The 24953-nt window shown below is 44.9% G+C and overlaps 1 protein-coding gene across 19 annotated transcripts in view; it reads left to right on the top strand.

Annotated features, from left to right (window-relative positions):
* PITPNM2 (phosphatidylinositol transfer protein membrane associated 2) overlaps positions 1 to 24953 on the top strand; it is a 124348-nt gene that overhangs the window by 24842 nt on the left and 74553 nt on the right. For 3 of the 19 annotated variants that reach the window (XM_040080742.2, XM_040080735.1, XM_040080741.1), the window contains exon 3: positions 10397 to 10471. The exons of 14 other annotated variants lie outside the window; for them this stretch is intronic. The gene's annotated coding sequence lies outside the window, so the exon portion shown is untranslated. Of the gene's footprint in view, positions 1 to 9753; positions 9836 to 10396; positions 10472 to 24953 lie in introns of all 19 variants that reach the window. 2 more of the 19 variants (XM_040080744.1, XM_040080740.1) reach the window with 1 other exon arrangement.

Genomic DNA, 24953 nt, shown 5'->3' on the forward strand with positions numbered 1-24953 from the left:
ATTGGACAGCTTCCCTCTCCACATCTTAGTGCTGTCCTAATAGCTGCCTCTTATGAACTGAAATAGCCCCCTGTGCCATTCCCTTTCTTTTAGTATTAGCTTGCCTCTACTGCAAATAAATATATTAATTTAATATCACAGTTGTCTCAAATCAAGTGGCTCCAGTGTTGCCAAACTTGTGTTGCTGGTAGCTCAGGGGGATATTCTGCCCAGCAGAGACACAGATGTGCTGCTGCTGCATCATCTGTGCTGTGACCATCTGACGTTGCCCTTCCTTTTGCACATGAGCAGGATCTGGTAATTCACACTTCCAACCTTTCATATTCCTCCCTGCCACACTCATTTAAGGGAAAGTGTCAATTCTCCATCTCCTTGCACCCTTGCCATCGCACACACCCTGGCTGTTCCACTTGCCAGCTTTCCGTGCCTGTGGAATCTGCCTCTTTCCTGTATCAATCGATGTCTGGCATCAAAGTGGAGCTTGGGGGAGCGCAGGGTGCCTGCTGCTTTTGCTGAGCTGTTCCCTGGGCTATTCTCAGTCCCCCTGAGCTCTGGGGTGCTGCTTCCTGATGTCAAAGCAGAGGAGTAACTCTGGCCAGGGGCTAAACTACATTGAGCTTTTGGAGATTAAGCTGATTGCAGATCTCTCATAAATAAGGTCGTTCTGTATTAATAAAAAAATGCCTGCAATAGTTGCATTATTACAGTTCATGGAAACCTTCAGAAAGAAAAATTTCCTGAATGAGCCATTTCTGCAATCTCAGCCAGCTTTTAAAGATTGGTGTCATTAATTGAGTTTTGGCTTCTCCTCTGGAATGGAGCCTGTGCTCTTTGCTTGGGCGTACAGTTGATGTACATGCAAGAGAATAGGAGGAGATAAACTCTTCAGAGCTATTTGCATGGCTTCTGTGGCCATCAGGTTCCTGGGAAGAGTGGGCAGCCTTTCAGTGAGGCTGCCTTGTTTATGCTGGGGTCTTTGAGGGTGTGAGGCTTTCCCCACTGAAGCTCACGTTGTGGTTGTTGGTTGTCTGTAGAGACCTGGCTGCTTGTCTGCTGCTGACTCATTCTTCCTGCAAAATTTCTCCTAAAAACACAAAACACGGTCTGTATATTGCAAGTAGCCAGATTCTTCTTTCTACAGGGAATGAGACTTCTGGAAATCGATCTTGCCTAATTCAAAGCATCGCAAATGTAATAATTAAGTGCTCCTTAATTTCCATACTCATTTGGTGGGGAGATAATTGCTTCTTTTTTAGAACTGGGCTTTGCCTTTTGAAAATACTCTGACCAGTGTTACTTAGAAACAGTATTGCAGCCCACCCTTAATAACCACTGATTAGAGGGTCCTTTGTGAAGTGTTGTCTGTTTCTGACAAAAATTAATTAATATGGAACCAGCAAAATTTCTATGGAAATAAAACAAGTAAATTTAATACCAGATAAATATGTGGTTTGGGCTATGAAAGTGATCATGAAACTAATTTTTTAACAGAACCTCTAGAAGACCAAACAAATCTGCAGATATGTGGTTGTAAGCCTCAGCTAGCAATGTATGTTTGTGGATATAATTAAACCTTAGTTAATAATGTATTGTCCTCAGTCTTGGCAGAGAGCTGTACTTGGGCTGTGGCTGCATGTCCAAAGCATTTTTACCAGATTAACTTCTCCGTGCAGCTTGGTCAGGAGCTCTCAAAGCCCTTGCAGCTCTCCAGTGACTGCTCTGCATCTCTGCTGCTCTCAGCTCTGAGAGCACGTGAACCCTTTCCTGTGGCCCCGGGTCCCTGTCCCGCTCTGGGGGAGGCAGGGGGCAGCTGCAGAGACGGTCCTTCAGCAGCAGCCTGGGGAAGGCTGCAGCGTGTGAAGGTGATGTTTCGTGATTCACTTTTTGCACTGCAAATCCTGTTTTGTAAGTAAGCCGCTTCCACCGATGCCTTAAACGATTTCTTATCTCTCAGGGCTTTCTTCACCTCGAAAAAACCCGAAAGTTCATCAGTGTGTTTGAAGCCTCTGTGCTGAGCGTTATATGATTAAGTTGTAATTTTGAAGTGACGGGTTTGGGCATATAATTTTCACGGCCGTCTTTGCTTTCAGGGGTCATAAATACTGGCTCCAGCTGTAATGAAGTACTGTACTACTTACTATGTTCTTATCATTGTGTGCGTCTTTTGTTTAAATTACTAAATCACAGTTGCAATGGCCATAATAATGTGGTTGTTTTATGTCTTGGAACAGGGGAAAATAATTTTATTTAGTTGGAATAATGTAATTGTAACATGCCTCTGGGTTCGAGTTAAAGGGGGAGGTGATGCAGGTGGCTGGCAAGGCAGGGCTGTTGTCTGGATGATTTTCTGCAGCAAATTCCACAGCCGTGGAGTGGCAGCATATTTGTTTTTAATGGAACAACTTGTGAGCAAACACTGGATGTTTATGATGACAAGGAAAGCACTAGAAAAACAGAGGCTATAAAATCCCCCTGGCTAAGGGCAGCACATGGATAATTGGCTCAGTCAGGTGCATCTCGGGGGGGGATGCGGATCTGAGATCTGGCCTAAGCAATTACAGGCAAAACACTTGAGCTCTTTGCACCTCTGAAGGCCATTTTAGGGGAGGCAGCTCTGCCTGGGTGGTTTTGTGAGGCAAAGTGCCAGGGAAGGACTCAGAGATCCTCTGATGGAAATTGCTTTAGAGATAAGGTGTTTATTTCCCCTTTTGAAGGGAAAAGATGCGTGATGGTTTCTTGAATCAGGATGACTGCACCAATTCAGATCTAATTTGATAAATGAAGTATAAAGGCCCAGTGAATGACCTTCTGTAAAATACAAGAGTGCCTGAACCATTTGTTCTCTAAATCTTGCTTCACATCTCTGTATTTCCAGCTCATGCTGTTCATTAGTCTCCTGTGCCCTGTTGTTTTGGGGCTGATAATGGATAGCTGAGTGGTGATGCTGGAAACAAAGTTCCTGTATAAATAACCTGCTTTTCTCAGCATGAATTCTCGTGGGTATGGAGCACAAATCCTTCTCTTTTTACCTTTTTTTTGTGTTTGTAGCTGGTCCCTGACATGTATTAGTGTTCCTTAGGTAGCCCCTCAAAGCGCAGTTGATTGAGGCATCTTCTCTTCCCCTGGTGAAGGCATACACTGCTGTGGCTGCAGCACGGACTGTGGTTTCTTTCCAAATGAATCATGAGGGTTTTACAAGCTGTGAAATTTCTCTGGAGAGCTTAAGGGTGTGACCAGCTTACAAGCGTGGGTGATTTTTTTTTTTTTTTTTTTTTTTTCCTGGTTTGGGGCTGAATATATCCTGAATATCTGCTTGATGTTTTAAATTGCCAGCAGGATTTGTTTTTCCTTCAGATGGGATGCAGCACAATCCCAGACTTTTGTGGCTTGCCTGCAAAGCTTTGCTGGGACTCCCTTGGGGTCTCGGTATAGGGAGTGATAAAACTTCATTAGTGTAGGTTCCTCCAGCCAATGTAAACTTTTTATGAGCAATAAGCTTGGGGCAAAATTGCCCATTTCTCTTGCTGGGCTTTGCTTAAGGTAAAAGTGTCTTTTTGCCTTTCGCAGCAGCGCTTTGCCCAGGCCTGGGCAGGCAGATTTGACCAGTCCAGCTTAGTCCAAACCACTTCTCTCCAGAGCTGTGTGTTCTCCTGGCGTTCCGTAGTTGGTGGCAGAGCCCTGCAGAGGGGACTGTGGGGTGGCAGAGCTCATTCCCTTGGGCTCATCCCTTGACCTGCTGGGCTCTGCTGGCAGGGTGGTCACAGCTGGGAGGCTTTGCCATGCTGGGGGCCGGGCTGTGCTGTCCTGCGCTGCCACAGCCTGCGCTTGGAACGTGCGAGCAGCCCTGGGGAGGGCTGGCACATCCACGCTTGGCTCTGGCACGTGTGCTGGGCTGGGGAAATCTGGAAACCGAGGGTGTTTGCAGTAGTTGGAGCTCTGGGTGGGGCCCTGTGGGAGCACTTCTTGCACAGTGTCCTGAGGGCTCATCCCGGGTTCCTGCAGCTGGTCCCTCTGCTCTGATTCAGCCACGGCTGCCCCAAAGAGAGACTTTCTCCAGAGCAGGGCACTGGCTAAGAAATCTGGAGCTGGCAGTGATACAGAGCTGGCAGAGGACAAACCGAGCAGGATCTGTCAGGAGCTCTGGGAAATAGAGGGGAATATTTTTTTTCCTTTTTTCAGGCATATGCCAAGGGTGGGTGGTTCAGAAGGGGAATACCTGGCAGAGTATGATGCCAAATTACCCAGCTGCCCTAACAGGATACTTTTGCCAGGAACCTTTGGACCTATTCTTCTTGATGTAAATAAAATCAAATAAATAAAATACTTGTTACTATAAATAAAACAGAATGAGTGTGATTACCTGGAGGCACCGCACACAGTCAGCATTTGTTCCTTTCTCTCTCTGCCAGCAGTTACTGGAGAAAGCAGGAACCATCAGTGTGCATAGGCATCAGGCAGGCAGCATGGAGGCTCATAATAACTTTCTTCTATGATAAAAGAGATATTTTTGTAACACGAATTTTTTATTTTACTTTCCTCCTGGTGGGAGAGAATTACTGGTGATGATAGTTGGTAGACCAGCTCCTGATGGGAAGCTCTGAATGGAGGAAGGATTTATTGAAGGGAATGTGTTGCAAATTCCTTTATAACACACGTTTTTTTCTTTCCCCTTTATTTAAAGAGGTTGTTTGTAACTGAGAGACCATTAGTGCCCAGGAGGTAATTTTGTTGTAGCAGTACCTTATTGAATGAAAGCTTGCTAGTCTGTTTCTGGATGGAAGCCTTGGGAACAGCTCCTGTGTAATGCTGTACCTAAGCTTTTTTTTTCCCTCCTGTTTTCTACTTTGAATTGCGGTTGGTGCCATTCCTTCCCCTGTAGTTTAACGAACAGCTTTGTGAAGTACACGTCAGCATTTGAATTATGCTTTTCATTTACTGCAGCCGGTTCCAGGCCTCTCCTTTCACCCCCAGGGTTTCTAGAAGGTTTCTTGACAAATCTCCTTTTTCACCCCCAGCAGCCCAGAGACAAAGACCCAGGAGCTCCTTTGTGCGCTGCTTGGCTGCCTTGCCTGGCTTGCTGATGCTGTTAGAGGAATTCTGTGATTTTTTGCAAAGGATACTAAAATTAGGGGGTGGCAGAACCGTGCTCTGAAGAGTCCTGCTCAGGTTACTGCCCACAGCTCTGCCTCTGCTAAGGAGCAGTCAGAATTTATCAGGGTAAAACGTTGTACACCAAGGGAATAAACAACACGGATTAGCTGGTACGGGATGCTGAGCACCCAGCATCCCTTGTTGTGTAAAGTGGGGTTTGTTACTTCTGGCTTGAATGCTCACCTCATACTTATAATTCTATGTTTAAAGCACCTGCCAATCTTTCCCCACTGTAGCAGTTAAGAGATAAGAGAGAGAAGTGTATGGCAAAGACTGAGGATCATTGCAGGAGCTGTGTTCCTGTTTGGTTTAAAATAATCTTTCATGTGATCAAAGAAAGGGTGATGTGTTCCTAATTATCTCCACTGTAAAATCTTTTGAGCTGTTGCTGCAGGATGTCTAATCCAGAAACCTCTTTTGGTGATAAAAATGGTGAGGGAAGGTCATGTGTATTTTGCATCTTGCCCCTTTTACCCTCCCTTTAGTTAAAGCATTTGGGATGGAATACACTGAGCTACCCAGGTGCAGAGGATATTACAGATTTCCATATTGCAAGCCCTAATTTTAGCTTCTCTCTGCAGGGTTCATGCCAATATTCACCCACTTGCATTTGCACTTTGGGTAGCACTCATTACACAGTGTGAGCTTCGCACATGTGCCACTCCTCCCGCAGTGGGATGGGGTTTGTGTTCCCACAGCCAAACAGGGGGGTCTGCGTGGGGCAGGGGCTGCTCACAGCTGTGGAGGTGTCCCTGTGGAGCTCGCTGCAGCCTCTTGGAGCCAATTGGATGGGAGCAAGGGGAAAAGAGCTCTGTAATTCCCTTCTGCTCTTCAGTGAAGTGGAGAAATGGCTCTGTGTTGCACATTGTGCACTTTGACTGTGGAAGGACTCCCAGTCCAATTTGTCAAGGCAGAGACTTGACGTGAGTCCAAATGTACTTGACAATAGTCTCTCTGCTGTCAAAACCTCTCCTCCTCCTGTGATAAAAACACAGCTCCAAGAAACACTCCTTCCTTCCTGTGACTCTTAAGAAAACTGCATCCCAGAGCTGCTCTGGGGAGGAAGTTTTTTCCTGGATTCAAAGCACTTACCCATTTCCCATTAGAAAGATTTGACAGAGCAGTGCATGCAAAACAAGATAGCCACAGAGAATTTGGATTTATGCTTTCTTTAATTGGCCCACATAAGATTTTATTTACTGATAGTGTCCAAAGGGAGCTGTTGAAATATTGCAGAAAGAGTGAATGCGTCCATTGTGGTAATGTGCTTTTGATAAATGCATTATGGCATAGTTACGAAGTCAGGAAGAAGCCTTAATTACTGTTATGAAGCCATTAGAGTCTAAAGCAGCAATTTGAGCTCTTGTTGCAATTGCGTTTTTTATTTCTCCACTGAAGACTTCTGCACCAAAAAAAGGTGCTTGTTTTAGAGGGTAATTTATGCCTTTTATTTCCTTTATCTTTTTTAAATGGTGCAGAAGTGTCTACGATAGCAGTGAACTCCACAGATTGACATTAAAAAAAAGTCCCACAAGCTTTGCGTAGAGCATGTATGGGGAATTCATACAGGGAGGTGATGCCATATAACCTGCTGATTGTTTTCTTCTGTTACCCATATGGCATAAGAAATTACTGAGCTTGATCCTCCTGTGATAAGAAAAAAAAAAAAATAAATAGAGGGAGAGAGGGCAGAATTGGTCTCCAGGAATCTCATGTTAATATTCCTCTGGAGTATCAGGGAGGGAGAAAGACTGGTGTTGGAAACTTCTTATTAATGAAAATTGCTTTGGGAGATCAGTCAGTGTTAAAATAACCTGCAGATGGGGTCAGCAAATTGTCTGTCCCTGGCAGCCTCTGTTTTCCACATCAGCTGTTCCCCAGCACAGCCAGAGTCTCGCTTGGGTCTCCCCTGGCAGCCACCACAGAGCAAATTGCTTGGAGCTGCCTCTTCTACCAAAAATGTGTTAAAAAAAAAAAAAAAAACAAAAGAGCTTTGTTCTCAGATGTTTATGATCTTTTAAAGTTATTCAGCAAAAGGCTGTTTAATGCTCACTCACCTGTTTTTAGTGCTTTGTAAATGTTCTTTGACTCTCGTGTAGGGCATTAGTTATAGCAGATGTTAATTTAATGGCGTGAACTCTGTTACCCTTCAGCATACAAGCATCTTAATTTCCAAAACAAAACTGACCGGCGGGGTTGTAAATCAAAGGTTAACAGGCATAGCAACACGAAGGCATTGTTTGCTCGGTTGTTAAACTGATAGTGAGCTGCTTTCTTAAATGGAATATTTCTTTAGCAACAGGAAGGCTGAGTACAAGCTGTACTGTTATGAGAAAGGAGGAATGAGTGTTACTTAGTGTTTTTCCAAAGCTGATTGCTTAAAATAATTGCAGGTGCAACACGGTAGCGCTGATGGTTTTTACAGCAGCTGGGGGAAGCAGCTGTGGGTGCCTCCAGCCACTGCAGCTCTGAAGTGGCTCTCACTTGGCCTCTGTCTGGGCTCTGACTTTCGGCTGTTTCTTGGAAGAGATTGCCCAGAGAAGCTGTGGCTGCCCCATCCCTGGAAGTTTCTGCGATTCTAGAGAGCAGTGAGGCTTTTTGCTCACAAGCTTTGGTTGGAAAGTGCCAGTTAAAAGAACCCTTCCCCAGAACAGGAATATCCTCGGTGCACCAAACCTCCCAGGGCAGGCAGGATGGGGGCCTCCACATCAGCACTGTGGGGAGTCCTGGGTCACGTTTTTCATGTTCAGTGTGGGATTCAGCCCCTTCAGCTGACACTCAAAAGCTGTCAGAGATGTTGAGAATGTCTGCTCAATATGGAGCAGTTTTTAACTTTTCCAAGGTGTGTTTATCTTTGCTGTCCACGGTGGTTTGCGAGGGCTCTGCTCTTGGGATGTTTTTCTGGTTTGATTCAGTTACAAGTAATTAAAAATAAAAAAAAGGGCAGCAAAACCTCTCCCAAACTACCCCCCCCAGCCCCCTCCACCCCCAACACTTAACTATTCCAAGGCTGTTTGCTTTTCCTCTCTGTGTGCTTTCAGCATACTGAGCTGGAAGGTGATGATGGTAAATATCACCACCTTGTTTCCAAAAGCTGTTGGGTAAGATCTCTCACTGCAGCATCTGAAGTATTACTGGAAATACTCAGAACTGTTACAACAACATCTCTGTGTAATTTTGCTTTTCCAAAAGTCTTTCCCTTCCCTTAATTTTGGGTGGAAGACACTAATCAGAGAGATTCAGGTGTCAGCAAATGTTCTAGACTCCTGAATCATGCAGCAGAGGGCTGAGACATTCCCCTTCCCTTTGGATAGCAGCATTAATTCTCAGAGTGCACTGGTGCTGCTGCTGCAGTTATCATCATTTCTGTGTATTTTCAAACTGAAGGTGCTTCCTTCAGTTATGATGTTTGTCCTGATTGACTATTGTTAGAGGTGTTCTGGAATTTGGGTTGACTTCTTGAAGTCTGACACGCGGCATAAAAATCCTCTGTGTGCCTCATCTCTGTAGAGTGACAACACTACAGATTAAACCTAAGCATTACTACTCCCAAAGTGATAAGCTAAGTATTTTTTCTTCTCCAAAGTACTCCACACTGTATAGCTCTACAATTAAAATGGGTGTATCTTTACCTACTTAATCTAATACCTATTATTTCCTCTTTGTTTCAAATTTGAGTAGTTTGGCGCAGTTCATGCTTCAGAGGTCTAATTTAAATGAATTTGTTCACAGCTGTAAGCTTGTAGATGTGTTAGTCAGGTAATGTGAAGCTCAAAAGAAACACATGAAGAGTCTAGAGCAGTTTAACGAGGTGATTCCTCTGCTCTCCAGGCATGGTTCTGTTGGGTTGTCATCGTTCCAGTCAGTTTCACCAGCCTCCAGCACAGCCCTTCCACAACTGTGCGTGGATTTATTTATTCAGAGCATTTGGTGTCAGTGTCAAACCTGCAGCCCGGTGCTGTTGGACCATTTTCTAGTTTGTTAAAACATTCCCCAAAAGGTTCCTGGCATTACTGCAGGTGTTGAGTCTGCATTTCCACTGACAGGGGCTGCCCAGCTTGTCCCTGCCCCAGTGAGTGGATTTAACCAGTTCACCTCTGTCCCTTGCAGAGTTCCCTGGGCAGTGTTTCACCCCAGCTACACACACACACACATCAGTAGATGTTGAAACCAACCGTTCCGTCTTCAGGCATTTGGGACAAATGCTGCCAGAAAATGGCACAGGGGACAAAAAGTAAATTTGCCTTCTAAAATCCTTTCAGCTATTAACTATTACAGATATAATTAGAAACCCAGGCAAGGATTATTATCCTATAAATGCCTTTCTAGTCTGTTCTGCTTTTGTAACCTTTTTTTTTCATCTGTCATCCTGCCTTGCTGCGATGTTTCTCCTCGCAGCCCGGCGTCTCCACCATCGTGTCCCATCGCTGCCTCAGTGCTTTGCACTGACTCTGTTTGCTTTTTCCCTCTATTTACGTCAGAGCTGTCGTCGCTTGGCTCTGCACTGGTGTTCTCGTGAAGCCACCATCACTCAAACAGATAGGTGGTTCTTATTGCTGCAGGAAAATGAAGAGCTGCTCTCTGCAATCGCTCTCTCCCCAGGCTGCACATCTTCTGCCTTTGCCACTTGGCTGATAAGGATTTTTGGAGTGTTTTGTTTTTGAAGTGCCTCGGAAAGTTGAAGGTTTGTGTAAATTGGTCCCTGCAGGTGCTGGTGTGGGAGGCAGAATGAATCCCTTGGAGCAGGGATGCAAGTCCAGGCTGGAAAACCTCCAGGAGCTGCCTGGACACGGTGGGAAGGAAAGGCACGGCTTTCCTGTAAGAACGTGCCACAGTTTGCCCAAAGCAGGCACCTGAGAGCCCCAGAGTGGGTAGGGGATGTGCCTGAGCCCCTGGAAGTGCAGCTGAGCTCAGGTGGCCGAGCCCTTCCCTGCCTGCACACTGTGGTGTCCTGGAGCTCTGGAGAACCTGGGTGAGGAATCACTTGAGGGGGGGTGTGAGGGCGCTGGCCTGAAAAACCCTTGTTGGGAACCACACAGCTTTTCCTCCCAGAGGTGATCACCTCAGGCAGGACCTCTGGAGTGTGATTTTTAGATGGACACTTCCCTGTGTCTGTGTCAGTGAGAGCTGGGGGTGCTCAGCAGGGCTGGGATGCAAGGTACACGGGCTGGGGCATGCACTGAGCAAGGCCAGCACCTTGTAAAGCAAACAACCCCCCCTAAAATCCACGCTCATCCTTTCCCAGACACAGCTGAGATGCTCAGCCCTGCCCACAGGGAGATCGATGGTGTGTTTGGACTCCCTGTTGCTTTCCGTGGAGGTGAGTGTGTTTATGTTATTTAAGGAGTTGGTACATAATCAGTCTTAAAATTAACTGCCTGCCTGTTGACTTGTCACCCTGTGAATGAAAACACATCACTTGTAATTTGTTTGACATTATTCTGTCCTGTTGTCAGGCTTCTAATTACATTTAGAACATAACCCAGATGTCTGTCTGTCTCCTGTCTCTTTTTTTTTTTAATTATCATCATCATTATTATTATTATTTATCTTTTTTTATTGTCAAACATGGAAGGAAGTATTTCTCCAAAGTGATGGAAGTCTGTTCCTTTCTGTTTTCAGGAGATTAGTAGGTAGCTGTAGGCTTATCTCTTAAAAGTGCTCCTTTTAAAAGAAGCTGTCACTTTGGGCATCCAAAATTGCTGATCCCTTGTGACTTTGGACTGACCTCCTGTGTGCTTTGGGGGTATTGAAATATGTTTCTATCTACATGAAGGTAGATAGAAGGTACTGCTTTCTTAATACGATCACATTCCCCACCTTATTTATTTTTAAAGAACAGATAAATTGCTTGTGCTTTTAGAAGTTTAAAATATTAATGTATTTAAATATAACAGTGCAAGAGAGGCAAGGCAGAAGGGGTTGCCCTTTCAAAGTGTGCACAAGTGAGCAATCTTTTATGGAAGCCATTGGATAAGCCTGTCATGCTTCTTGCCAACAGTGGCTTTTCATGATTAGCAAAGGAAACTCAAGCTGCTCACTGTGAGGTTTTATTGCTCCAGCTCTATCCTGTAGCCTGAATTTTCCTCAAACCGCAAGATTTTAAGCACCAGAACCACAATTTTTCCATAGAATACTGGATCACCAATGTGACCAAGCCCTATTTTCTAAATGCATTAAGTCACTTAAACATCAAAGGGCTGTTTCTTCCTTAATGGGACTTCTGAGCACTTTACCTCTGTTCCCACTTGGAGAAAACTGTTGCCCGCTGAGCAGGCACCATTCCCCTTGTGATGGTTCTTTTTAAACTGATTTAAGTTTGCAAAGCAACAGGAGTTTGTGGTAACTGTTTTTAGGGATTAGAAACTTGACCTGGTCCCTGCTGGCTTGGGTTTTTTGGTATTATTGATCACCAGCTACCCCAGCTCTGAGCTGTGCAGGGTTACTATTATACTTGGACACTATTATCTTAGGCAAAAGTGTCAGTACTGGCTAGTTCCTGCAGGAGACAGATTTTGCTGTTCTGCAAAACCTTGTTCAAACAGAGCTCGTGGTAGGGGAGAAGGTGAAAGTGTATGAAAGACACAGTGGGCTGCCATAAGAGGGAAAAACTGGGAAGAAAGAATAAAAGAAATAAAGCGAGTGTTCAATACAAGTGATACGTGTGAGCCTTAGGCACAGAGACTGCAAATTACGATATGGCCCCTGCCATTACTACAAATACATCCCTGATTTTCCCCTCTGCATCCCAACCAATGGGATCTTAATGAAGGACAAACTATGCAAACAAATTCCCTGAACCACTTGTGCCTCAGCTTGAGACAAGCCGTGTTCTGTGTCACCTGGGTTGCTCCGTGTCGCTGTGATGGTGCTTTTTGATCTACTGCTGTTGTTCCTTGGGGTCTGGGCATCTGTCAATCCTGCCACCTGTGGGGAGGGCTCCTGGCTGTGCTGCCAGAGGGTGTTTGAGTCTGTAAAATTGCAGGGACAGAAAGTAAGCCTTGTTTTTTTTGTGATGGAAGAGCCGCTTCCCCGAAGGGACAGAATTGATGGCAGTGTTGAGCTTGGCTGAAATGTTGCTGGAGTTTGCAGCTGGGCAAGAGGCTGGAGAGGAGGATGTTGTCACTTGAGGTTCCTCTCTGATCTCTTCTTGCTTTTGTTGGCAGCCAGCAGTTAAAGGGGGGAAAAGCATTTCTGGCTCTGGGCATCTGGGTCCAAGCCTGGCTTCCACCTCAGCTGCCCTCAGCCGCCTCTGAAGACCTTGGCCCTTACAGGAGCTGACAAACAAGAATGAATTAGTGACTCACCAGCACAACAATGTCAGAAATGCTAGTTTCATTTTGCTGTTCCTGCATATTCTCCAACCTGTAACTATTTTATGCATTTTTTAGCCTGAAGAGAGGCTCTTGTGTCCATATACAGCAGAGGATTAAAAAGCAGAGTGGGTGCTTTTGTGGAAGAAAAGTCTCTTCGGTGCAGTGGGATGCTGCAGGTGGATGGCTTGGCTTTCACCAATAGAGGGAGGATTGGCAGAGCTTGGTTTTAGTCCAGGTGGTTGGTGAAGCAAAAAAAGGGTTTCTCTAAAGGTCTTGTGTTTGGTTTTATCTCTTGTTTTTTCTCATGGAGCAGCACAAAAGAGAACTGTGTTAACTACCTGCATTTGAGATCAGGAAAGCTCTGTCCATGTGTGTTTTCACAGGTTGGAGCTTTAAGTAACAAGTTAAGTCTCTTAATTAACTTGACTGAGGAGGGGGAAAAATCCTTGGAATAGCAATGAAGCTATGTCAGTTTTGGGGAGAGGGAAAAAAAAGATCTTCACAGAAGAGGAAAAAGATGCAAATTTACAGTTTAGCTAATGAAGTAAGAAGTTAAGAAGATATAACAACATACATTTCTTGAGTTGTCTTTGTATTTATTAGTTGCTGTGTTCATTGAGTGTGGTTTCCAGGGGTATGGGTTTTCTTTCTTTTCAATGATGAGAAATTATCATAATAAATTAAGGGATTTATTAGCAGGAGCTGTGTGTTTTCCAGCCTTCAGCCAGGCCCAGCTCTCGAGGATATGTGAACCCCCTCACGTTTCTGTTAGAGAAGAGAGTAAAATGGGCATTGCTCCTGGGTGTGAGCACGTCACACAGGTCCCTCCTCAGCTGTGGGGACTTTGTTCTGTCCCTTGTGACAATATGCACAGTATCTAAACTGTATGGATTGTGTCAGTGATTTTGGTTTGGTTTTTTTTTTTTCTCCTAGTTTGACTTTCCTTCTCCTTTTAGCTGTACTTTTTTGTTGTTCCACAGTAAGCTTGGATATTAATCATATGGTATTCAAACTCTCCCACTGTGACAATAACAGCTGCTTGATCATTTTTTTTGGTGAGAATTTTACTTCTACAACTGCAAAAATACCCCAAAGAACCCAATCTATGAAAAACCCAGTAAGGATTTGAAGAAATGTCAGTGTCATTTAAATATGTAACACACACACTCGGGCTTTCTCTCTGTACCTGCTGTCTAATTTCCCTTCTCTCAATAGCTCTGACTAATCCTGGGATCTTTCCCTGTTGGAGCTCTGCTATTTATGAATAGAGCAAGTCCTGTCTGTAGACTCGTGGATGCTCGGAGTGCGCTCAGATTAACGATGTGCATAAATAGCAGAGAGTTGAAGGACTGAGTCCTCGGAATAACAATTGGGAGGAGATGACCCTGTGGAATATGTGATGAAGGAAGCAGCTTTCCTTTGGTTGCTGGCCCCCCTAAGGGTGAGGATGTGTTTCTGTTGCAGGACTTTGCCATAAAGAATCAAGTTCAGCACCCAGAGGTGATGATCTTGTGAATTCTGCTGATCTTAACAGGGTGGGTTTTCTGAAATGGTGCTGAGGGCACCTGCAGCAGACACAATGATTTTTTCCTCTTCCTGCAGCCCTCCTGCGTGTGTTCACCAGATGTTCACATCACACTTCATGTTCCCCTCTATCCCTGAGCTATAAAGGAGAAAACAAGAGTGCTGTTAACCCATGTAGTGCTTCTCTGGAAATGGTGAGCCGCCTCTCCATCCTCACCAGGAGCAGAGAACAAAGCTGCACCTACATGCTTTCCTGACAAAGGCTTCAAGTGCTTTCCAGCCCTTCAGTGGAAAAAATCCTGGGAGCACAATACTGTTGCTTATTTAATTACTGTTACTACCTAGTGCGTTTAGGGCAGCAGTTTAAGTGTAACAGGCATAAGGGATTTGCTAAACTCATTACTTGTTCTGCTTGTAACAATTTCTGTGTCTCCCTGGTCCTTCTTGGGGAAAATAATCCACTTAAAACATCTTGAAAGAAGGGCTAGAGAGAGCCTGTTGAGGCCAGGGCAATTCAAAGTATGTGGTGGTAACGTTGATGCTCATTTTCTGCTGGCTGTCTGGAACTCCTGTTAGCATAAAAGATTTGATACGCTGGTTTCAGTGCAGAATAAGCATGAAGTGCCCTTAGCCGTGTTTCCAGGAGGCAGCTGACACACGGACCTTATCTCTGTAACATTTCAGCAGTGATAAGGCATCTGTAGCTCTTTCCATGACACAGTTCAGTAAATCCAGCAGCAGCCCTTTGCCTGACTCGCAGAGAAGATGTGGAGCTGCTTTTTGAGTTGGCTGCACAAAGTGGTGTGTAATGAGCACTGTAAAATTGGGTCATTTGTCTGTTAAGTGTGAACTCTGATTTCAGTCTCGTTGGGCTCTGCCTGCTCTGCTTCAGTCTTCCTTGGTCGTCCCTGCACGAGAATCTGCTTCAGAGCAAGGCTAGAGAGGAAGGATAGAATGTGTCACTTTTTGGTTCTGTCTTTGTGCATCTCTTGTGTAGGCAGTGAGAGAAATGCTCCTGACGTGCACAGGGACGGGATGCTGCCGAGGAAATTCAAGCCTGACTGGGAGCACTGGTGGCTCAGTTTGGGCATTTGGGGCTGTTCTCGTGCTTGTGGTGATCACATTGCAGTAAAGATCACTATCTCCATGATATTTCTGGGACTGTCACGAACTGGTGCAGCTCCATTATTAATGCTGACCTTTTCCCTGCCCGATGAGACATCAATCTGCAGCATCCACTGCAGAGGCTCAGGAGATCTGCTGATCATCCTGATGCCTGCTGTCAGAAAGGGTCCCTTTTCCCCTCGTTGTGAACCGTCTCTTGTGATGTTTTCCACATGGCAGCCCCAAGTATGTAAAGACGTGTGTGTTTTCTGTGAACACAGCTGCTGCTCTTGACCCATCTGCCAGGAATTCTGCTCTTCAGACACAGCTTGCTTCCTCCTGGTGTCTGTCTCCCTGTTCCATCAGAAACAAACATTTTAACACAGCTTTGCTTAATGCAAAAGAATAACACATTCTCCTTTTAAGGGTACGGTTCAGAGCATGAATGAATCCGAGGATGGCCTCAATCTCCTGTCAAATGGATGTTTTACTTTGGATGGCTGTATAAAGTATTTGTCGCCGTGGAAAAACTCTTCTTCCTCTGCATAAAAATTCCCTAAGCAAGTGTGTCTGGGCAATGCCAAACCTGGTTAGTGTAGGGTGAAGCTTCTTGAGAGTCTCTGTCCTTCCTGCTCAAAAGAAAACCGAGTCCATACTTCATCTTTAATTGAGTTGAGTTTTGCTCTGCTACATGAGCTTTCTCAGCAGCGCAACCAATATTGGGACTGGAGAAAAACCAGCATTTTGTTTTACTATTTTAAGGAGGGAACAAAGAAAAAAACTATTAAAAACCTCTCCAACACAAAACAAACTTAAGAGCAAGCCGCTTTTAAAACACTTGCCTCTCACCTCTGCTAAAAAGGGGACGTAACTGAATTACTGAGGGCCTGGCTCCTGCACTCAGGAGTCTTTCCACACCATGGGCATGGTGCTGCCAAGGGCGTGCTCACGAGATGTCCTCTAATCCAGTTAGAAGTGCTCTTCCAGGAACCATACCATTATAGAGCTGGAAATTCTGGAAACTGGGTGGATGCAGTAGTACAGGAGAGCTGCTGCGCTCTTCCCTTCTTTGTGCTAAAAATGTCTCTGGAATGAGCCTGTCCTGCTCTGGCGCTGCTCCTGCTGGCTGGGCACAGCTGCCTCCGAAGGGCTCCTCTCCCCTCCTGGTGCCCTGGCTCTGGCTCCAGGCAGTGGGAAGGGCTGGGCAGAGCTGGACGAAGCCTCCTCTGTCCTGCTGTGCCTCTCTTCTCCTCAGGGCCACCTCACTGATGAAGTGATTGGTTCTTTTTCACCATCAGGAGGGGCCTCCTGATCTTTTCATCCCAGAGGTTAAATTTTTGATGTAAACGGGTCTGCTTTGGTCCATAGGTCACATTGCCTGGCTCTTAACCAGGACAGCATCTGATGGAGTTGGGCTTTCTGCCTTACAGGGCTGTGATTTGGTGGGAAATAGGAAAATCAGCTGCAGCCTTTGGGCTCTCTTTTTTTGCTGTTAGGTGTGTGTGTTTGTTTCTGTTTGCTTGTTTGTTTTACTCTGCTGTACCCTGGACAGTCTACTTGACCACTCCTGGCATTTGGTAAGTGTGTGTGTTGTTTTAAAGAGGAGCATGTTTGAAACTGGAGTAGCAGCTTCTGAAATTCCTCCCGTGTGCAGTCCTTCCTGTGGAGGAGCAGGATGGGCAGTGACTCCAGAGGAGCAGCCTTCATCCCTGAGAAGAGATTCCTCAGTGTGAGGTGTCTGCAATATGATGTTGGATCTGATGCTGCCGTGTCCAGAAGACATCTGGGCCTCTTTATTTGTAATCATGTTTGTGCATTCAGACCAATTTTGATGGTTATGAAGGTTCAAAAAAATCCCAGAGATCTTAATAAGCTAATTCAGTAACTGTTTGTGGCTTTTGTTGTTCCTCTTTGTTGTGAGGACAGAACTGGTTCATGCTGCTGAGTGCTGCATGAAAATTATATTATTAGTAATTACTGGTAATTTCTTGTCTGGAAGTTTCAGGTTTGTGGGAGCGCTTGAATCCATTTGCTTCTGTATTCCCTCTGGCTTGGCTGTAGCATCTCACGGTACCTCAAGACACTTGAGCAAGTTCCCTTTCCTCCATGGCAATTCTCACACCAGTTCTGGGTGGCAGAAGCAGTTCCCTCTCTGTCCTGACGTGGATTTTCTGTCCAGTCAGGGGCACCAGTGTGGTGTTGAGGCTTTCCCCAAGTGAAGGGAGCAGCTCCAGCCCTGGCTCATGAAGGATGTCCGAGCAGGGTAATGGCTGAGGGATGAGGGGAAAGGCAAAGGACCAGAATGTGCTTCTGTATTTTCCCCTTCAAACTGTAATTTTATTTTAAATGTGCTGTGGTAACACCGTGGTTTCTGTCAGCTGGCTGAGTGAAGGATTAGTCATAGAGGTTTGTTTTGTTTTCTTCTAGGGAAGCTGGCAGAAAGGTAGAAAGAAAAAAGTGCACCATTAAACAAAAATCCCTGGAAAAACAACAACCCTAAACCACCATCTTTTCAAAGAAAACGACAGTATTGCTGAATTTGCTCTTTATGGGGAGCATCACCTGGCTGTGGTGTCTCAAGTCCCTCTTTCAGATTTAGATTAGATATTTTCCTGATTTTTGAGTTGTGCATGGAAACATGCATTGGAGGTAATTGTACCTGGCTTAGCTAAGGAAATGGGAATAAATGTAAATACTGCTTAATCCTCCCGTCTGAGAGTTACCTTTCCTCCTTGTGCCAAATACTGAGATTTTTCTTCAAAGATCATCATTAGAATAGAAACATTTTTATCCCTCTCTCAGCTGAGATTAATAGAGGGGGACTTCTTAAGAGCTGCATCTTCTGTTTTGATTTGGTTTCCAACATCCTAATTACTTCTACTTCCAGCCATGCCTCTGCATCTGCTTTCCTTTCATCTTCCCGGCTCTGATTGGAAGTAGCCTTAGACCAGAAAAGAAAGAAATCTTGGCTGCAGGTGAGATAAGCAGCATTTGCAGAGGAGGAGGGCTGGTGGCTGGCACCTTTCACAGGACCTGCAGCCTGGGAACGCAGCCGGAGGTGGGGCAGCCACAGGGTCATCTCACACAGCTCTGGCAAGGGCCACTGGGTTGAGATTTGCCTGGGAATAAATAGTAAGTAAAGCCTGGGATATACTTGGAGAGGCAGTTCCTGCAGATGTTCCAAGCTTTTGTGAAAGGAGCAAGCAGGAAAACCAGGGGGGCTTGCATCTTTTATTATTATTTTCCTAAGCTGTACTAAGTTTATCCCTATTTTCAACCTGTTTGTTTTGGATACCCAGCTATTTTTAATAAGCACCTGATTCCCTACTGGTTGGAGATGCTCTGGGTGGGGTTCTCTGGGGTATAAGACTATGGCTCCTGTGTGCAGGTAATAAGGTGCCAGCAAATTTGATTCCTTATGTCAGCATCTCGTCATGACTTCTTGCTCAGAAAGGTCAGTAAAGCTAAAGAGCAATAATTTGTTCCCTAAGGAATGGGCTCACACTGCAGGTTGAGTTTATATTTGTAGCTTTGTTTTGAATTTTGTTGTTATTGGCTCAAGAAATGCTTGTGCTTTTCTGGTGCTCTGTGAACTCAGCTGCTGTGGTGCCCTTCAGTGCCTCTGGATTCGGAGTGGGAGGAATGCTTGTTATTTTGTGTGATGGAAGAGCCTGGCTGTTTTTCAGACTTTGAGATGTGTAAAACCTTCAAACGCCAAAATAATTGGCGGGGTGATGCTAAACTTTCCTCTTGTCCGGATAAGTAATGGGAGATTTGCTCTGATTTGTAAAATAAGAATTTCTCACAGGTTACTTCATGTAAACACTGTTTTTTTTTTTTTTTTTTTTTTTTTTTTTTTTTAATGAATTGATTCTCTTGCTGCCCCCTCCTCCCCCTGGGGAGAGATCTTCAGCAGCACATGGAAAATGTGACCGACCCTTAAAGGTCAGATTCAGTCTCCCCTTCTGCTGTTCTTATCCCGCTTGTCAGACCACGCAACTTACTTGCTTTATCTCCTGTCCAGATCTGCTTTTTTTTCTGTATATCTGATTTTTTCCTATGTGTGAATTTTAAATAGAATTTCTATAAAATATGGTGGCAGTAGAGCTGTTCCCTGAACATAATTTACTGTGCTTTATGGCTTCTGCTGATCTTTTTTTTAGTTTCTTGCTACGGATGATATTGATTGGAGTACAGTATTTTTATGCAGCTGAAGGGAAAGGTTATGCTATTACAGATTATATATTTTTTTAAAGACTGTTTTACAGTAATAAACACATACAGGCAGTGGTTACCAAAACTCATTATTAAGTAGCTGTAAAACCTCTAACAAGATAAACCTTTTAATGCATTGACTGGTTAGTGTCTTTAGCCCTGCCTTTGATGGCGTGGTAGGTAGAGTATATATTTAGAAACTAATTCCAGAAAAAAACCCATCTGTCAGACTAAAGTATTTCTCAAGACCCAAAGAACAATCCTGTTTTTTTTATTATTTTTCTTAAGCAGAAAATCATGTGCTCTGCATGAAAGATGCCGGTGGTAAAACTTTAGGGTTAAAAACAGGGGCAATGGGTTCAACACAAGCCAGCCATCCCAGGAGAGTGAGATTGACGTGGCATTCCTGCTGGGATGGAGACTTGGATGAGCAGAAGGGTGTTGGTGTCCACATTCACTCCCAAACCTCCTGGATTCGGGGCTGGCTTTTATTTCTGCCTTTCCTAGTAGAGCTCAGGGGCGTGCAGTCAATTGAGCTCAGCACCAGGCACGCTGGGGATGTTATTCCTCTGTCTGGAAGGGGTTTGGAGATGCATCAGGCAGCTCAGGGAATGATTCAGTTTGTAACAGCCTCCTTCCATGAATGTTTGTGCCTCTCCTGGTGGAGCTGCCTTGCTTCTGCCAAGAACTGGAGTATGATTGATTCTCCAGAACATGAGCAGAGCATCCCATTGCTAAGCATTCTTGTCTTTTTCTTCCCTTTTCTTCATTTTTCCCTTTTTTGATGTCGCACAAAAACACTTGTCTGGAATAGGGAAGTGTGTGACAGAACACTTAACTTCTCAACCTTTTTTTGTTTTTTTGCCAGAAGTGGCCCATTAGCTGAACTTGTGTTCTCTTGGTAGTAATGTGGGTTTTTTTCCCTTGGATTTCCCCCGCCCCCCCCCCCCAATGGATGTGTATTTGACTGAAAGAATCAATTGCTTCTTCAGCACATCCCAATATTTATTTGCTTAGCTGGTCCTGCTAATGAGGAAAATGTATGTTCTGAAGGGCTTTACACACTCTAAGGATAAGTTCAGAAAGTTCCTTTATTTGTAATGACAGTTAAATACAAGAACTGGCCCATAAGTAACAGGGGAAAAGTTGCTTCTAATACTGAAATATCACTACTGGGAATGTGTGGTTATTCTCATCAGGCAGCCAGAGGGATCTGAAAAACACTTCATTGGCATCAGTTGGGTGTTAACCTGTGTTACCTGAGTGCCTGAGCTGCTGGAAAGCTGGGGAGGAACTTGCATATGCAGATTTTTTTTTTTTTTTTCCACCAGAATTACAGATTTCACCGTGTGTGTTTTATCTTGTCAGTTTTTTTGAGGCTTTTCTCTTTTCCCACTGTGGCTTCTACGGGAATGTCACGAGTTTGGGTGGTGTGTGTAACCCTCCCAACTGCAGCACAGTCTGTCTCTATTGCTTTAACTTTTGGGGATTTTTTTGGTGCTTGTTTTGTGCTGCAGGACAGGGGCAGAGGATGTTTGGCATTGCCTGAGGGTGCCTGTTACAGGGATAACAAAGAGATTTCTTAATTAAGTCAAAAAGCTGCACGAGCCATTGTTTCCATGCAAGCTTGAGGATGGACTTTTACCGTCCCCAGTTCTCTGGGGTGGGATGCAAGCTGGGGTGGAAAGTTGGTTTGGGGAATGAAGGAGGGGGATTTCTGTGGGTGACCCCAAGAAGGGTAATATTGAGTGAAAAGTTTGTCTCTATCACCTTTTTCAGAAGAACTGATATGTGCTAAAACATTTGAGGGAACTGGGAGTGTTCCTAGCCCTGGGCACAGCTCTCCATGCATTTAAAAATAAAAACTGCTGATATTTCTTTCAGCTGTCCTTAGTGTGAATCAAAGCTCTGGTTTCCAGTATTTCTCAGCACTGACAACAGCAGGCTGGGCAGCAGAGATATTTTAGCCCTGCATACAGGATTAGTGGTGTCTTAGGGAGGAAAATGAGGCACCCTGTGTTCCGGCAAATGAGCAATTTACTGTTCACTGAAAAAAGTCTGGTGTTGCCTGGTGGATGGTTCTGTGTTGTACAAGGCTTTTGATCTGGAAATGCTCTCAATCACCTGCAAGCTGAAGAGCTGGAAGAGGGTTGGACTTGCTGCACTGGCTCAGGGAGCTTCTTCCAAAGACTGCTCAGTGCAGATTGTGTGAGCGTCTTTGGGTGTAAGAACTCCAAAGGTATAAAGGAATTTACTTAAATAATCCCCTTTTAGAACGTGACAACTCAAGCTTCCCTCCCAGGGCACCCCAAACCCTAAACGGGGGATTCAGATGGGATTTCTGAGATAGTTGCCTGTGGTGAAAATACCACACTTTGCTGTTTTCTCTGTTTTTAAAGCCTGTTTATGCTCCACAGCTTTCTGCCTGAGTGCTGCCCTTGGTCTGGCAGCATTTCTGCAGGAAGAGTGTTGGGGCACTCAGGGTGAAAGATGCAACAGGAACACAGTAAAACACCTCCTTTGTCCTTGTCCTGGGATCAGCCCTTGTGCTGCACCCAGTGCGAGTCGGTTTGGGTGGAGGAGCCTCTCCCAGGAGGGATTTTGTATCCAATCACAGGAACGCTCTTTGGGAACATTGCTGGAGGTGTGGATAGAACTGGAGGTATTAATGCAGCCTTTTACCACATCTTCTTAGCAAACCATTTTCTCCAATAAATGTGACAAGCTGACCTGGGGCCTCCAGAGGAATTTGTCTCTGAATCCTGGAGGAGCTCAGCACTGGGAGGAGTTAGGGAAGCTCACACTGCTGTTTGGGAAATCTTGGAGGTGATTGCCAGGGAGAGGAATATGAGAAAATTACTTCCTTCTCTTTCAGATGTGTGCAATTTGTAACTGTTTGGCTAATCTGATCATCTCATCTTGCCTGGGATGACAGATGGGACAGATAGCTGTGCTCTGCTCTGTTGGGTCCTTTGTGCTAAAGGAGCACGTGACCTTACTTTGAAAGAGTAAACTCCTGCAGGAATAAATACAGTAAAGAGAAAAAATTCAGTTTTCTCTACTTTCCCCTGTGACAGGCTTCAAAAACTTGTCCATTATTCTGTAAAACAGTGTAGTTATAATCTGTCTGTCAGCATGGAACTGGAAAATATTTTCAGCCCAAAATAACCTCCACAAAGAAAATAGCTTCCATGTGATCCCCTATTCAGAGGAAAGCTACTGGACTTTACTCATAAATAAAGATTCCAACCAACTTTGGTGCTCTAAGGAGCAGTAATGGTTGTCCTAAATTTGACTTTACTGAGTCCACTCTCCTGCACAGCCCTTTGCTTTGGTCAAGTCAACAGAGCAAGTTTCACATTGGCTTCTCTTTGTTGCTGGTGCTTTCAGTTGCTTTGCAAGTGGCTTCAGTGGTGTGAAATGCGAGGAAAAATTTCCGAAATGTAATTATTGAGCCATCACTTAGTTGGCAAGTCATTTTCAAAGCATGCTGTTGTCCTTTTGTCCTCTTTATCATTGCTGGGAAAAAAGTGCTTTAACCTGTGCTTGGAAGGCAATGATTTGCCTGGTTTTTGATACAGCCAGATCTATTTATTTTGTCAGTGGGAGATTCTTCTAATGCATTTAGCAGTAAATCATCCTGAAGCCAGGTCTCTGAACAGCTCTTGCTCGTGTTTTCTCCTGATGGGGCTGTCGGGGTGTTGTTGCTGAATGTGCAGAGGACAATGGCCATTCCTCTTTCTCTTCTGATTTCAGAGATCAACAGGGGTCAACTGCATCGCATTTTTAGAAGTAACAATTCTGGATAGTTTGGAACTTGGAAGGTTTCTCTCCCATTAGCTAATTAGGACTATTATACTCTACTGTCATTATTGTCACTCGGTATTTTTGAGAATCAAGGGTGAAAAGTGACTGTATAAAATGAAACTCATCAACGAGGCTCCCTGAGCCTATTGTGAGTCACCCTCGCTGATTTTAGTGCCAAAAATAAATCTCCTGTTACAACTGTTGACTCCTGCAAGCCCTGTGGTTACTCACTGCGGGAGCTGCTGCTGGTTTGTGCCTTGGGAAGAGCCACTGTCACCAACACGTGGCCAGGGAGGAATCTCACCCACGGGTGGCTCCTGTCAGCCAGATTTCTTCTCTCCACCTCTAGCCTAGGATGAGTCGTTAAGCTTTTACTACCTCTTGGATTGTTTTGCTGATTATCGATTTTATTAAAAATGCTGAGGCTGAGTAGTGCTGTCCTGAGGAGGGAGGGGCAGCTGGTTCTTGTCAAAAGCTTGTGTGAGAACAGAGGGCATAAGGTCTTGGATTTACGTAATTATTGATGCCTTTTTTTTTTAAACTGAAAACATGAGTTGCACACCTGAGCAGCTGAGATAATCTTCTGGCAATGGTCTGTGTAATTAAAAAAAATTGTTATCAGCTTGTCATTAAAAGTATGGATTGTTAGTGCTGCCGTTGCTTATGCTTTGCTTTTCTTCCTTGTAATTATCGTGAGTGGTATTTTTAGGGCAGCTTTGCAGCTTGTCTATTTTCTCCCAAGTTGGCTAAAAATGCTGGTCTCACGTGACGTGATAAATATTCTCTTGGAAACTAATGCTGTATATATCCTGAACTTCCCGTTCTGCTGATGTCTGGATTCATTCCTGAAAATTGCAGGAGCTGCAGGAAAGGTGTCCCTTTTTATTGAAGCCTGGGCATGTGACTGTTGTTAATTGTATTAAGAGTAGCTTGAATGGTCTCTGCAGATAAATCTTACACTGGAATGTTTTTGTTTGCTTCAACTTCTGGGTGGTGTTAGCCTTAGCTGTAACCTCTTTCAATTTCTGCTGTCTTTAAATAAGGATTTCCTAGAGCTGTGATCCTGCGGTGAAATCCATGCAGAGTCCAGCTGTGGCTGCACAGGGCTGCTGCTGTGCTGCTCTGGTGTGGAGCTCCTCCACTCAGCGCTCCAGCTTTCCCCCTGGAACCCTAGGGCTCTTCTCGTTGATTTGTTGGGTTCTAGGTTGCCCTTACAGGAGCTTTACCGTGTCTGTGTCTCCAGAACACCCGGGTGCCCAGCCCCAGGACTTGTCCCTGCTGTCCCTGCCCGAGCTCCCACCTGCTCCTGGGCAGGTCTGTGGAGCCTCAGCACTGCCTGAACACCACGCAGGAGGAGGCATCTGTGTGTGTGTGACACATGGTGACAGTGGTCAACCCAAAAACGCAGGGTTGCAGTGGGAACCTTCTGGTAAAACTGCTGTATATCCTCTTTTCAATGACACATTCCAATTCCACGCAGGCTGTGGGGTGCTGCTGGGTAACCCTTGGGTGGAGAAGGTATCATTTGTGAGCCCTTCCAGGCAAGGTGCAGCTCATGGATGAGCCTTTGCCGTGTGTTTGGGCAGCGTTGTTTAGGTTGATCCCAAGGTTTCCTACGGGGCTCCTGCAGGAGCTGACTGTGCTGTCACACATTGTTGGGAATGCTGCTTCCAAACACCTCCTGGAACCCCTGAAGGGCCAAGGCCCTGCTTGTGTTACTGATTTCTGGACTTTGCTGTCATTCAGGATTTTTGTTTACTGACAGAAGCAAAATAAAAGCAAATCTGTGGAGGAGCAGAAATGGAACTTTTAGGCTAATGAAGCTGTATTGTGTCT

Source organism: Hirundo rustica, chromosome 17 (genome assembly GCF_015227805.2).
Source record: "Hirundo rustica isolate bHirRus1 chromosome 17, bHirRus1.pri.v3, whole genome shotgun sequence".
In the NCBI taxonomy this organism is placed as follows: Eukaryota; Metazoa; Chordata; class Aves; order Passeriformes; family Hirundinidae; genus Hirundo; species Hirundo rustica.